Source organism: Ixodes scapularis, unplaced genomic scaffold, assembly GCF_016920785.2.
Source record: "Ixodes scapularis isolate PalLabHiFi unplaced genomic scaffold, ASM1692078v2 PGA_scaffold12__126_contigs__length_90152505, whole genome shotgun sequence".
Taxonomy (NCBI): domain Eukaryota; kingdom Metazoa; phylum Arthropoda; class Arachnida; order Ixodida; family Ixodidae; genus Ixodes; species Ixodes scapularis.
In genome coordinates this window covers 14,365,543-14,379,712 of record NW_024609838.1, presented here as the reverse complement: position 1 = coordinate 14,379,712, position 14,170 = coordinate 14,365,543, and positions in this window count along the sequence as shown.

Sequence of the window (14,170 nt, the reverse complement as noted above, 5' to 3'; positions counted from 1 at the left end):
CACGGCGTCACGCCATCACGACGCTACTATGCTTCGTTCATTCCTAAGCTGACAGTGCGGTGGAAGCTACGAGCTCACCTGAACCAATCAGCCACCTTCCTACCATCACCTGATTCGACAACTTCTCTGTGTTCCAACGAGTACGTAGCTTCCATTGCACTGTCAGCTTAGGTGTGAACGGCTGACAAGCTACAAGGTGAAGGGCACATCACCAGTGAGGCCAACACATTTTAAAACCTGAGAGGACAGGACAGGAAGATTTTTTGTTGCTCTTTCGTCAAGCAAGTTCAAGCCGCAATCTTCGACCACCGTGAACAACAGACGACCGGAATAAATAGTTAATCCCAAATGCCTCGTCAAAGCCCAACAACGTTTCGTCCGTGTATCCGTGCCGGAAAAGACGAGAATCAAGCAAAGCAGCTACCGCTCGTGGTATGTCTCTTTGCCTTTCCTTGGGAAGTTAATTCGGGAATAAGCAGACGAACGGATATCGCCTCCGTTTGCTGGGAAAGTATACATTTTAGGGAGCGCGCGACATCCCTTTCCTCAACTGGCGACGCTTTTGCCTAGCAAACATCCATCCCCCTTGTGTGACAACGCGTAACAAGTTGGGCTCTTCGGTTGTTTGGGAGCAAAACTTCCCGAGAGGAAAGACGGGGAATGCGTCAACTAGTGCTATTGGGAGGATTAGATTTCGTCCGAGTTGGAAGGGAAACATCTCACGTGACGACTCCTTGTAATAAGAAGCTCCCAGAGCCCGATTCAACTTACTGGCTTCTTCAAAATCGAAGAAGAGAACATGTTTTTCTTTAGCTGAGTACCTTTCCCGTAAATAAATAGCAAAACCAACGAGTCGACTGTCTTGGAGTCACATCTAAGGAAGTTATTCATCATGTTTAACACTTCTATCGTGTGCGCCAGCGAAACGACTGTTTAGGTTCACTTTGAGGCTCATAAGGCTGTTGGTTTGTAAACAGGAAAATCTGAGTTTTGGTACATATACTGTGCATAAAATTAGCACGAATTACTGCCTCAAAGTATTGTAAAGCGATGTGAAAGTAATTCTAATGTAATGTCATTACGTTTAGTCTGCGAAAATTTGTAATGTAATTCAATTCAATTTTTAGTCTTCGGAAAAGTAATTAGTAATATAATTTAATTACTTTTTGAAGGTAATTTTGCCATCTCTGGAGGAAAACGATGGTGATAGTATTTTTTTCTTTTTTTTTTCTTTTTTTTGAGGGGGGGGGGGGACGCAGGGGGAATCCCGCTGATTGATTATTTGGAAAAGAGTGACAGAAGATTCTACAGATTCTTCTGTTATATTGTCTGCAGCGAACGTCTTTTGTATGACGTATCAGACGTGTGGAGCGACCGCAACCGGCAATGGCTGAATTTTATTTGTGGACACCGAACGCTGCGGTCGGGAAATATTCAATGGCTTTCAGATCGTGAGCTCGACTATACAGAGCGTTGTTCCGTCGGTGTTGCCGGACGCCCACGGAAACGAGCAACAAACGCCGTATGAAATGTGGAAAAGGTCGTTTACACAGCGACGCCTGGACGACTCGAGCGCTTTGGCAATCTGCGTGGAAGGTGCATGTAGTGCCGTAGTCTCCTCTATACGACGACGGGCATAAAGTGCCCGGTCGTAGATTCGGAGCGCGAGGATCTCGTATAGCACAGAGCATCAAAGAGCCATATCTCGGGGAACCTGAACGTCGACGCACAGCTTGTGCAGCGGCAAAGGCCCGAAACAAACTTGTTCGTTTGGGGGATGTGTGTTTCGGCGTCTCGCCGCAGCGGGGCGCCAGTCACGTGGCTCTCCTCTCATCTGTTGTCTGCCCGCTCCACCTTTTCCATTTCGGCGGCCGCTTCTCTTGGCGATCTGCCAGGTTCTCTCAGATAGGAGGCTATGACTATGGTACACACAGCGACGATGTTAGGGCATACAAGCCATCGCGGGTTTTGTCTGCTTTTCCCTCTGTACTGGAGAGAACTGTCGTCAGAACTGCCATAGTGGCGGAAAGTGTTCAGTTGGGCTACTAGCCTAAGTGGTACATTTCGACGACCGCCGGTCCTCTTTCGAAGTAAAGTGCTAAAGAGAGCCGAAAGCGTGTTCGCGGTAACAGTGCCGCGCAGTGTGCATTCTCCCGAAACGAGAACGTGAGAAGAGAACTTTAAGTGGGGACAAAGTTTTTGTCCGATTCTCCGCCGTGAAGGGGGTCACTTGCCAAACACGACTCGACGTTGAACCGCTGCGTCGTTTTGTGGCCTTTTGACGCGGAATATAGCGACGACCCGGGCCGTTTCGGGGCCGTCATCTCTTGCCATTTCTTGTTGGGCAACACCGCCGACCCCGGCACTTCCGGTCAAAGGGACGGCTGCAGTCGGCTCCCGAAAGCGCCTTTAGGCTAAGCGGGCGACACTCGAAGACAGCCATAGCCAAAAACGCTTCCGCGTGATTTTATTTTTTTATTTTTTATATTTTTTTATTTTTTAGAAGACGCGCATTATAGTTGAGAGGTGGACGAACAACGGACACGGTCGCCGATTTCCGCGCAACATTCGGAAACGACGTTGACGGCTGCACAAAAAGGCGCCCACCGCGAGCGGGAAAAAAAGAAAAAAAGACATTGTCAGATAGCGTGTCACGTCTCGTGCGCGCTGACCCAATACCCCCTTAGAAGACAAGGCCTGGATATGACGTCATCGTTCGTGATTCCCCGCCCCAAAGCGGCTAACACGCATAAACTCTACGATAGACTCCGCAAAGCGCTGACAGACGCGTCTCGGCGTCGCCGCGTGCTATGCGCGGAGCGCAAGTTCGTCTGCTTCTTTTGCGGGGGTTGTGGAGACGCCTGAACACCGAACACTGATTGGCCCGATTGGAAGGAGTAGTGGGTAGACCTCGAGGCAGCTAGCATTGAGGTGTACCCACTATCTTTCCAATCCGAGCCAATAAGAGCGCGGCGTTCCGATACCGTCACCCCTTAGTTTGAAGCAGACGAACTCGCACTCTTCGTAGCGTCGCGCCCGTTGTTGCGACGCCGTGAGACGCTGCGCTGCCCGGATTTACTGATGATGACGTTTGGGGGAAAAGGCGTGGGCCTTAATGTCTTCCAGGTGGTATTGGCTGACCACCCGGCGGCGCGCGGTTATGGAACCCGTCGACAAATAACAACTCGGATTGCGAAAGTATCGGGAAGAAGCGGAGGCAACGACTATACGCGTTGCTGTACGACGAAAACGAGAAATGAACGAATAAAGAAGTCGGGTAGCACGGTAGAAAGCGTGCTGCCGAGACGTTCCCTATCTGTGTCGCGCCCCCCTGCGGTGGACGCGGCAAGCTCACGACGACAAGCTTGACTCGCGGCGAGGAATGTGGCAGGCATCACACGCATCGGCTGACCCTTTCAGCGGCCGGGGCCCGGCGGCACAAAAGAGCGGAGGCAATTCCGAATGACAGCGTGTCTTTCCGCTCGCCGATATTCTGCTCGCTCCGTGATCCCCCTCGTCGTCGTCGCGTGTTCTTACTGTTCGATTTTCACTCCTTTCTTTCCTTCGTACGTGAGCGAGAAAGCGTCACTGGCACCGAGACACAGTGGCTTTTCGTCTCGGGCGTGTGTTTGTCGCCAGCAACGCTGACGAGCCGCGTTCACGCTGTAACGTAACGCGTCGTGCAAAAAGAGAGTTTGCAGACGGTGCCTGAAGCGTTCCTCGCACGACACTGGTCACACTAAGAAAGCGTCTTCAGGCATATTCGAAGCATACACGGTGCAAACATATGCCTGGGGCGCGTCCGCAGCTGTTGGTATGTCTTCACCGAAAGTTGTACGATTATAAGGGGCGAGACTGCGGCTCAGAAAGGGAATACTCGAACCATCCAAATAATAACCTTCTCCGTGCCGCTGTCTACTGTAGAACGTGTCCTGAGCGTGCGCAGTACAGCTCTCTTTTGAAGAATATCAGATCTTATACAGTAGTGGTTTATTTACACCGCCCGAATTGAGCCCAGTCCCTCCAGCCCCTGAATTTCCTACACAAGGTACACGAACCTATGCTATACATTTTAGGTTAAAGAGCCCCAATCAATTAGTCAATCAATCAATTTTATTTGCCTCATCAGGTAGGCTCTAAAGGAAGTAAAAATATTTTGACTTGAAGAGGCAGTCTTACAATTGGCACACGGTAGCAAAACAACAGCGACCAGGGATGACGACCAGAAAACGTATATGATCAACACTTATTAATTGTAAATAGCTACTAAAGGCAGCTTTTTATTCTTAAAGGGGTACTCCGGCGATTTTTCCATGGTCGCTGATCTGCCTCAAAATTGGCTCAACACTCCGATAGACATGGTTCTACGAGTTCCCCAAATATTGTGTGAAAAGAAAAAAAAAAAAAAAAATTCGCGAAGTTATTGCATTTTCGAATTTCGTTTTCATCGTGTTTCTCAAACCGGGAGCCCCTCCTGGCAACATTGAAGCCTGACGACAGAAATGGTATAAAGTGGGCAGTAAGCCATGTTCCCAAACAGGGATGAGCAGTATTTCAAATACGTATTTAAAATACTTTGTATATTTTGCATTTGTATTTAATTACAAATTGGGTAATGTATTTGACGTGTGTATTTAAATACTAAAACGTGGGTATTTCAATTACAATTGTAATTAAATAAAATTTTGTGGGCAAAAATACATCCCTCAAATGTATTGTCACCGTCCAGAGCAGGAAGAAAACTACGTTCTGCACCGAACGCAGTGTCTCTCAATCAAGCACAAGCGTTTAGTGACTTTGTGATTACGATGCTAGTCCAGGGCAAGAATAGTGACGAAATCGACGTTCACGTGCAGACTGGCTAAATAAGTGCCTGTGACAACTTTTGATGCTTTACAGCCTGATTTGCATCCATATTTCCTGGAACATTCTAAATGTGCGGGTCGTCCAGATTTTCGATCCTGGTGCGAGTTGTAACAATAAAAAATTCTCTAACTAGTGCTGCGCGTCTTGGTCGTCTCGGTTCTTTGTTGGTCTATACCAAAATGTAATCGCCAAAGAAGCTGCTTGAAGCTCTGTACTTTTTTCACCTATAACGTCCAAGCTGATTACATTGTTTGTGATTATATATCTATTACGTTACTAGAGCCTCGCACACTAACTCCCGAGTGTGTGATGCAAAATTAAAATCAGATACCCAAACACCCGTTGCAGGTGTCCTGAAGTCGCCGACGCAAACTTTGGGGAATGTATTTGGAAAAGTATTTGGTGAAGACCAAATACATTTGGTTGTATTTGTATCTTGTAGTTAAATGATTTTTTTGGAAATGTAATTAGATTTGTTATTAAATACATTTATGACGAAGTATTTTGTATTTGTATTTCGATACATATTTGCATGTATTTTGCCCATCCCTGTTCCCAACTGATTACAAGACGTTTGATGGTGGGAAAAAAATGTTTGGTAACTGATTCACTGAGAAGCACGCAAAAAACACTCATGCACGACCTGAAAGTCTGTACTATGAGTGACGCCACACCACTGAAGAGCGCGCGAAAATTTGAAGGCTTGTTTCGGCATCATCTTCATTTACGGTTTTCTCAATGGCTATTCTGAATTTCGAGAAAATAAATAGCATACCATGACGACTGAAGTCCGGGTAGTCGGAAAATGCAATTTGTTTAGGTAGCTCAGAAAACGGCCGGAGTAAAGAAAGATAACGCCTAGTGCCTGAATTTGTATACAAAAAAACAAACAAAACAACATAAAACTGTCGTATTGAGAGCTTCACGAGCATGATTCTTTTTTTTTTTTTTTTTTTTTATTAGTGAAAACGGAGTTCTCAAATGTTATTAAGAATTAGTATTTAAATATTTGCTAAAATATGTTTTTCAAATTTATTTTAGTCAAATGGAAGATTATACCTTAACATTTGAAACCCTTAGTTTGTGCGATTTAATGGTATTTTCCGGCGCTCTTTTTCTCTAACGTCATGAGGTTTGGAAATTGAAGTCAAATTCGAAATAGAGGTGAAAATGGTTCATTACATCGAAAGGCGGATTTATATAGCGTGAGGAGAGTATACTCATATGAATCATGAATCATGTTAAATGAAGTTTTTTAAACAGTGGAGGAGTATGGGGGGGGGGGGGGGGAAGGGGGTCAAAGGAAACTTTCCGTATTTTGCGAACAGCTGTTTTTTTTTAAGAATATGCAATGTGTTCATCTCTGACAAGGTTATGGTACTTCCTCCACACCAAGCTACTCCTCCGCCCCCCCACCCTCCCTCCCCCTTAAGTTAAGATGGAAAATCCTGGATAAACCCCGGGGCCGGCTTGCTAGATACAGTGTCTCAGTTGAGACTGGATGAAAGCAAGCACTGCCAAAGCGAGCTGAGCGGGACTGAAACCGCGTCTCAAAACGCTCTCGCGCCCCAGCCTTTGCAGTGCTTTCTTTTAGCCAGTCTCAGCTGGGACGCTGTTATATACTCTGTTTCACCTTATGATCTACCGCAGGAAAGGCTACAAGCGCGAGCTTCTTGTTCTAGGGCACATCTCGGCGACACAAGCTCTCGTGCATTAGGGGCAGCTCCCAACGCTATGAGCTCGCGCTTCTAGCCTTCTCTGCGGTACATGATAAGGTAAAACGGAGTATAGGGAGTATTCCAATGCGGCCATATCCGTGTGCGCTGCTCCTGAGCGCGTGCTGACGGCGAGTTTCCGCAGTCCTTTTGGAGCGTGCATTTAGCACCATCAAGGTGGCCGGTCTTAGCAGGCTATTAATGTTAACTCGGTCTGAGGATGCGCCCTAAAGGGGTATTCACACGAGGGAGAAATCCCGGGGATTTCTCCCCGGCACGCGCGCATCACGAGACGAAAACGCGAGGCCTTTGCACATCGCAAAGCCTGACGTTTTCGTCGTGGGATGCGCGCGCCGGGGAGAAATCCCCGGGATTTCTCCCTCGTGTGAATACCCCTTAAACATCGCCCTCAAATATGGCGTCCAGTGAATACCTCCTATAGCAAAGCCGGCCCTGGCTCACTACCACTGTGACATAAGCCGTGTTCCAAAATGTACTCAATTTTACTCCAGGGTAAAGGTTTTTTACCATGGCGTTCTAAAGCCTACTCGCGTCCAGCGCGTTTCAGTGTGTGTTGTCACGTGACACGACCCGCCGGAGTAACTCGGATCCATTTGGGTGAGATTTGGAACACAGCCATATTTTTGCCTGGGGGAGATGAACGCTGAGAAGTTGCGCGAGACGGGGGTCGCGAGACGGCTCCATCGGAGACTCGAGCAAGGAAGCCGCTCCCGGGCGAATCTGCTGTCAACGGCGCGTGATCGCGCGTGAGCGCGCGTGGGGGTCGGTACTTAGCGCCGAGCACTGCCAGGGAAGGCGCCGAGTTCGCTCGTGCGTCCCGTCTGGGCGTGGGAGCCGGGCCGCCGCCAAGCGGGGGACGCGTCCCTCCACCGAAGGCCGAGATGGCACTCGCATACCGTTGAGGATCAGCCGTTGTTCTTTTGAGCAGGCCGGTTGCAGGTGCGACCCGCGACCGGGTAACGGACAAGACGGAGTGGCCCTGTATGCCCACGCGCGACGCTTAAGTGCTCATCCATTAATGCTCGGATCGGCCGGCCGACGAGGTGCCACATCTACGCGAGCGAGTCACGGCCGGGACCAGAGATGGATTGAGATTCGGGGACGCAGTGCGCGCGGCTTCTCTCCTGGAGCGAGACAAGGCCTTTCCGCCCCCGATGTCACCGCTAGTGGATCCACGCAGCGTCGCCTGTGTGGAGAGCAAGTCGTCTGCTTCTTTAACAGGGGTGGCGGTGACGTCAGAACGGCGCCGAGCTCTTATTGGCTGATTGAAAAAAAAATAGTGGGTAGACATCAATGCTATAGATTCCTTGAGGTCTACCCACTACGCCAAGAAGGGCACGTCTTTACGGCGACCCCCGTCATGGTTCGGCGCGTTTGCCGCTTGGGACGGGATCCACCAATGATGACGTCATGCTCAGGCCTTGTATTCCGGGTGGGATTGCTCGGAGCCGCTTGAGACGAACGCTTCGAAATCTCGTCTAGAATAGAATAGTAAACGTCAGCGGCCGTTTATTCGCGGTGTACACGCCCCGCGCAGGCGTAAGCCGGGACGAACGCTGCAATGGGAATGTTTTCGGAGGGCAACATCCGGAGCCCTTGTCTTTATATCGTCGCGGCTTTCTGTTTTGTTGCGCTGATGGACCGTAGGATAGTGGACAGTCTGACTTGGACGTTTTGAGGTGTTTTGCTTTACGCCCTTTTAGTTGCCAGTGTGAGTTGAGAGCTGTGCAGGGTGTTTCCATCCCAAGGCGCACGGGCTGCGTGTCAGACGGACTCGGGGCAAACGTTTGAGGCGATGCAGTCAAATGTACGGGCACGCGTGCCCTCTCGCAGACTGAGCGCCGATGAAAGCGATGTGCGCGCTCTCCTCCTTTCCTTGGAGCAGGAAGTTGCGCCCTTGGAAGGTTTTCGATACAGCCCCGCATATCCGCGGATATCCGGAGTAAATTGGCGGATGCGGATAAAAATGAGTCAGATTTGGCGGATTGGATACAGATGTCAGAGGCTGCGGATGCGGATCGGATAAGGATATCGGCGGGTTCGCATTTACATTTTTGCCCAGGCGGCCCATAAGCGTGTGCGACCGCGCAGTGTAGAGTGAATGAGTAAGTGATACTAGAGTGAATAAGTGAGTGATACCACGAAGTGCATCATCGAATGTATTGCCGGAGCAAACTACTGTCTTAAATAAAAGGTGCCAATCAGGGAAAAAATTGTCGTTTACGTCAAGAAAGATTTGATTCTCACCAAAGCTCGCTTTAGAACGTTCTATTTCGCCAAAACTGCTGTCCCTAGAAAAAAAGTAAAGAATGCAGGAGCATCAGTCGTTCCGGGAAGCGTGTTCTTGTTTGGCAGGGAAAAAGCGGAAAACGTTTGTTGTGCAAAGAAAACCCATAACGTACACGCCACAAGAAACCCTCCGAAAAACAGAAATCCCAAAGCAAAAGCTCAGAAACAAACAGTTCCCAATGTTTTGGGGTCGACTTGTTCCTTCTTCAAGGGGTGACGTAAATGGAATGGGACAGCGAGAGCTTCGACCTCTTCTTCCTCTTCTACCGAGTTGATATTTTGTTAAGGTGACGCAGGCCCTAGACGTAAATAGATGGTAAGGCCCCGAGGGACCTGTTAATGTTCCCCAGTGGGTTCTGAATATGCCACGACTCTAAGAACACGCGTTTTCGGATATATGGCTCCGTGTCTTTCAGTTACGCGTTCCCGAAGTCGATCCGATGATCAAGTACCTCACAATGTTCCGCGACGGCGCTACGCCCGCGATCGAAATTGCGCACATCGTTCTAGTGCCGACGCATGCGTTCGGGAAACGATTTAGTTTCACCGATGTAGGCGGCGGGGCACTCCGCACACGGTATCTTAAGGCCCGTTCACACTCTTGTGTTTCACTGTGACCGACTGAGACAAGGTCGGTTTTGAAGCTTCTTACGACGGCTTACGACAGGCTTGTGCGCCACTTGCATCCCTTCTTTTCGGAGCACGAATCTCTTCTTTTCGTAAACTATACCGCTTTTGTGCGCGGTATAGTTTCTGCGTGATCACGTGAGAAATCGCCTTGTCCGCCGACGACTGCTCAACGTTTCCTCGGTTCCTCGAGCCGAGCGAGTGGTTCCGAGCTTACAGTTAAGTGGTAGTGCTTAAAACTGAAACCATTACAGAGTATTGTGATATTTTCCCAGTGGTTTACTCGCGCCTTACCACATATGCACGAGTACTTTGCTGCTGTGAGTGAGCGCCTTTCCTCTCCCATTTTTGTTGTTTCTGGCCTAAATAAAATGACACAATGTTATTCGTCTCTCCTTTGTTAATTTTCATGTTTAAAAATTTTGCGTCTGCTTGAAGTGGGTTTTACGAAGCCAGAAGAGAAAATAAACATTAACATTTCCTTCGTTTTGAGCGCATCCTCTGGACCGAGTGTCTGTCGCAGACGCTTAAAACGATCTCATAACGGCGATGCGAAGTGTCTCTGAAAGGATGATCGCTTATTTCATAAATGCGATAAAACAGGATACGGTAAAATGACTTTCACCCTAATCTGACACGAAGAGAGCGCGCTCTCTCTTTCTCTTCTTACGGCCTTTGCAATTGGGGCAATCGCCACCTCCCGCCGCAATTCGCGGGGGGCGCTGTCACCTCATCCCCCCTGTGGTACCCTTTGCCGTTTGCACAGAGCGCGTCTGACAGTGTATCTCAGAGCGGTCGCAATTTGCGGCCGAGATTTTTATAGCCTTTGACACCTGATTCTTACGTTTAGACCCTCAGCCACTATCGAATGCGCTTCTGATGAGCCCAAAACGGTGAATATTTGACGCACATCTCCGAGAGATTCGGGAGTAAAAAGTAGTAAGTAGAGACAGCGAATGCGCGGAAAAACTATACTCGTCTTTTACCTCCAGGACTTCTGTTTCAACTTGAGAACAGGAGGAGACGGGCCCCTTCTACGTGGAGGAACTTTAAAGGATAAATAATTCGTACACTCTCGTAAAATGTAAGCAGGCCCAATCTATCTATTGCCGTGGTCTGCATCATCATTTTCATTTCATAGGCCGCACGTGAAGTCGGTCGGCTGCTCGAAACGAGGGTGTAATAGTCTGTACAATTTTCGCACAGTGCATATTACAGCCTAAAGTACTTCCTCGAGGGCTTGTGCACATATCCAGCTGATTTTTCGTTTCTGTCCGTGACCGTCTTTGCATGGTCAATCAGAAGTATTTTGAGGAACCGTTGCCAAAACTACAACCTACGAAGCTCGAACACCAGCGCAAAGCAGCTAGAAGGGACTCTCCGAGTGGGGTGGAGGGGGGATAGAGTTCCTGTATATGCTACCTACGGTTCACCTCCCTTAAAGTTCCTGTATAGCTCCCCCTTCGGGAGAGCTATACATTAACTCTAAGGGGGGTGAGGTGGTTGCGCCCCTGGCGGCAAGCAAATGAGCTACATACGGAGAAAAAATGCCATTGACTCCCGAGCGATTGCAAAGGCCGTAAGAAGAGAAAGAGAGCGCGCACTTCCAGTCCGGCCGCGGTTGTACAAAGGAAAGCAGACGACTTATAGAATACCATCCAGATGCTTTTCTCTTTTCATATTTTTTACGCTTGATTTTAGGATGTAAAATTAATGCGCGGATTGACGGTCGGATGCGGTATCGAATTTTGCGGTTGCGGTTCGGATGCCGATACATTTATTTAAGAACATTGCTGATACGGTTCGGATGCGGACACGAAGTCGGCGAATGCGGATCCGATGCGGATGATGAAATTGTTATCCGCGCAGGCGCTCTGGGTATCGGCCTTCAATGGCTGTGTTGGTTCGACCTACGCCTTCAGCTGGTCTGTTTAGGTCCCCCATGCATCGAAAGTTGTCCCGCAGTGGCAACGAATAGACATGTTGCAAAAACGAAGCGGTCCTAGCGGCGTAGTGCGGCGCAAAACATTTTGGGTACCTTTTGGCCACCGTTTCGGTTTCGATTTGCCAACCTCAATTCACGACATCCCGTCATAACCAAATACGGTGCATGCAGTGCTGAGATTCACTACTTTGTCAACGGGGTAATCGAAATCGAAACCACGCCCCTCCTCTTCATGGCCAAAGAGGTACCATAATGCAACGCTCGCAGTGTTGCATGCTGGGATTTTCGGAAGTTGTATATTGCGTCACACAGGAGCCGGCATGTCACGCTGTCGGATGTCGCGATCCTGCCGGTTGGTCGTAGAGATGCCGACGAAAAATCCGAGCGGACGCGAGGGTCACTGTCGTCGTGGCGTCCCAGCCATCACGCGTCGGCTTTGGTTTCCATCCACTGTCTGGCTGCTGAGTGACCCGAAGCAGAACTAGCGTCTGCCGCTGCTCTGCCACCGCCAGGATCGCTGCGGTCAACAACACGACCAGAGCCGTTTATACTGAGAGAGTTTGGCGAATGCGCGTAGCTTGTTACCCGCTAGAACCAGCGGATTTCGCGATAGCACAAAATGGCGTTGCTTCTTTGCCTTGTTTATTTCTGAGGAATCTCATAGAGTTCCCACGAGTCAGAACCACAAAATGGCGGACGGAAGTAGTCATCCCCCAGTGAACCTTTTCCACATACCGAAGGCACCAGGCGGTGGGTGCACGAACTAAAAATCGAGGAAGTGACCTACCTGCGCTACCAATCGATAATGGGAGCTACGCTACCAGTTTCTTCGCTCTCTGAGCAGCGGCGCCTGCCCAACGCGACTTTAAAGAGGGGCGTCCACCCAAACGTCGTGTTTTCCTTTCCGTCGACGTTTTTTTTTTGTTTGTGTAATACAATTATATATATGCTGCAGTTACGTGTTCTACTCGCTGATATACAGCCTCCTTCCGAATTTCCTCGATTTTTCGTTCCGACTTCCGCCGCTTGGCATCGGGCGCTCGCGCGTGCGCAGAACGCTTCTCGGAAAAGGTCCATTGTCCGATTACACTGCTGTGGTTGCCAGGCTGTCAAAATCTCCGCTAGAACCAGCGCTGCGGGTCTGTCTCCTTTTGGGTGTGCATGTGTATGTGACTGTTCATCCGCGCTTTTCCATCAAAGCATGAATTACCAACTTGCCCAAGCATCCCCATGATCAGTCGGAGACGCGCTCCTGGGACCATGGTTTGAGACAAGCAGAATTGGTATAGTGCACATACTCTCTAAGCGCGTAGTTGCGTCTCTCCGATCGAGGATCTTGGACAGCGTGAGCCCCGATGCGAAAGTCGAGACACGTACATGGGACAGGTAGGTGCCAGTTGGCTTTCGTTGCCTTCGTGGTGTGAAACTGAGAGCACAGACTCGAGAACAAATAATGACTGCATCGCTTTTTCTTTCATGGGAGATGAGGGTCGATCACACCGTAGGGTTGGTTGGGCGACTCCTCATCTCGTCAAGGTGCTTAAAGAGTAAACAAAACCAAACAAAAAACAGACAGAAAACGACATAGCGAGGAGCATAGGCGCGCAGGGCGATGCGATATAAATCGCTCTCCTCGCTCGAACCCGTGTTGGCGAGCAATTCGCCAACGCGTTAGGCCGTTTGCGGTAAACCCACGGAGAAGGGTTGGTCATTGGGCGATTCTCGGTCACGCCTGGCTTGTCTCCTATTCCCATCTGCGCGTGTTTTTATCCGCGTTTTTTTTATAACTTGCTTTGGGAATTGGCAATTTTTATTTATTCCTTTCACGCCCCCAAAAAACAGCGTACGAAATTTGCTCGGACGCCTAGGTTTATAAATGTTATACGTGTTTATACGTGCATCAACTATCCCTTATTTGTTTGTTTGTTGCTGTCTCTGAGGGTGTATTCGGAGGAGCGAGTGTGCTTGAAGGGGCGCAGCCGAGGAGGTGGGTCGAGAAGGTCCGGACGCGCCAGAAAAGACGCGCCTGAAATTTGTCTCTGCGTGCTCTTCGTCCAATACCTCCTATAGAAGACAAGGCCCCGCGCGTGACGTCAGCGTCAGTGGAACTCCGAACAAGCGGCAAACACGCTCAGGCTCGACGAGAGATGCCGCAAAGCGGCACAAGTCTCTTCCGTGCCTTTCGTGCTGTCCATTATTGGATTCGAATCGTCCAGATTACCAAACTGCTCATCTTTTAAAACCACACCTTTTGGTACACCGTTCCCCTGTCGGAGGCTAGATTGCAGGATTTCTTGGTAGGTAGGAAGGGGAGGGGGAATATTAGCAATGTTAATATACTTTCAAAAGTGGAATCCTTTCGCGACTATTCCGTTTAAAGGTGATCAAATGATTTCGAAGTTAACTCCAAAAAGTAATTAATTACAAATAGCTCGATTGCGTGGATGATGACGTCTGGGGGCCAGAAGCTCGGGCCTTGTCTCGCAGGTGGTACCGGCCCTTCCGCCGGCCGTCCCGCGTGGTGTCGGCGAGACGCAGCGGCGGGTCCCCTTTGCGCTCCCTACGCAGATCTTATCCGCTTCGATAACTAATGGGCCTGGAGCGCCGCGGGACGCTGTTGTAATGGATTTTTGCGCCCCTGCCGATTCGCCGCTGCCCTCGCCTCTAATTTATTTCCAGGGCGCCCGGTCGCGTCGGCCGGCCCTTT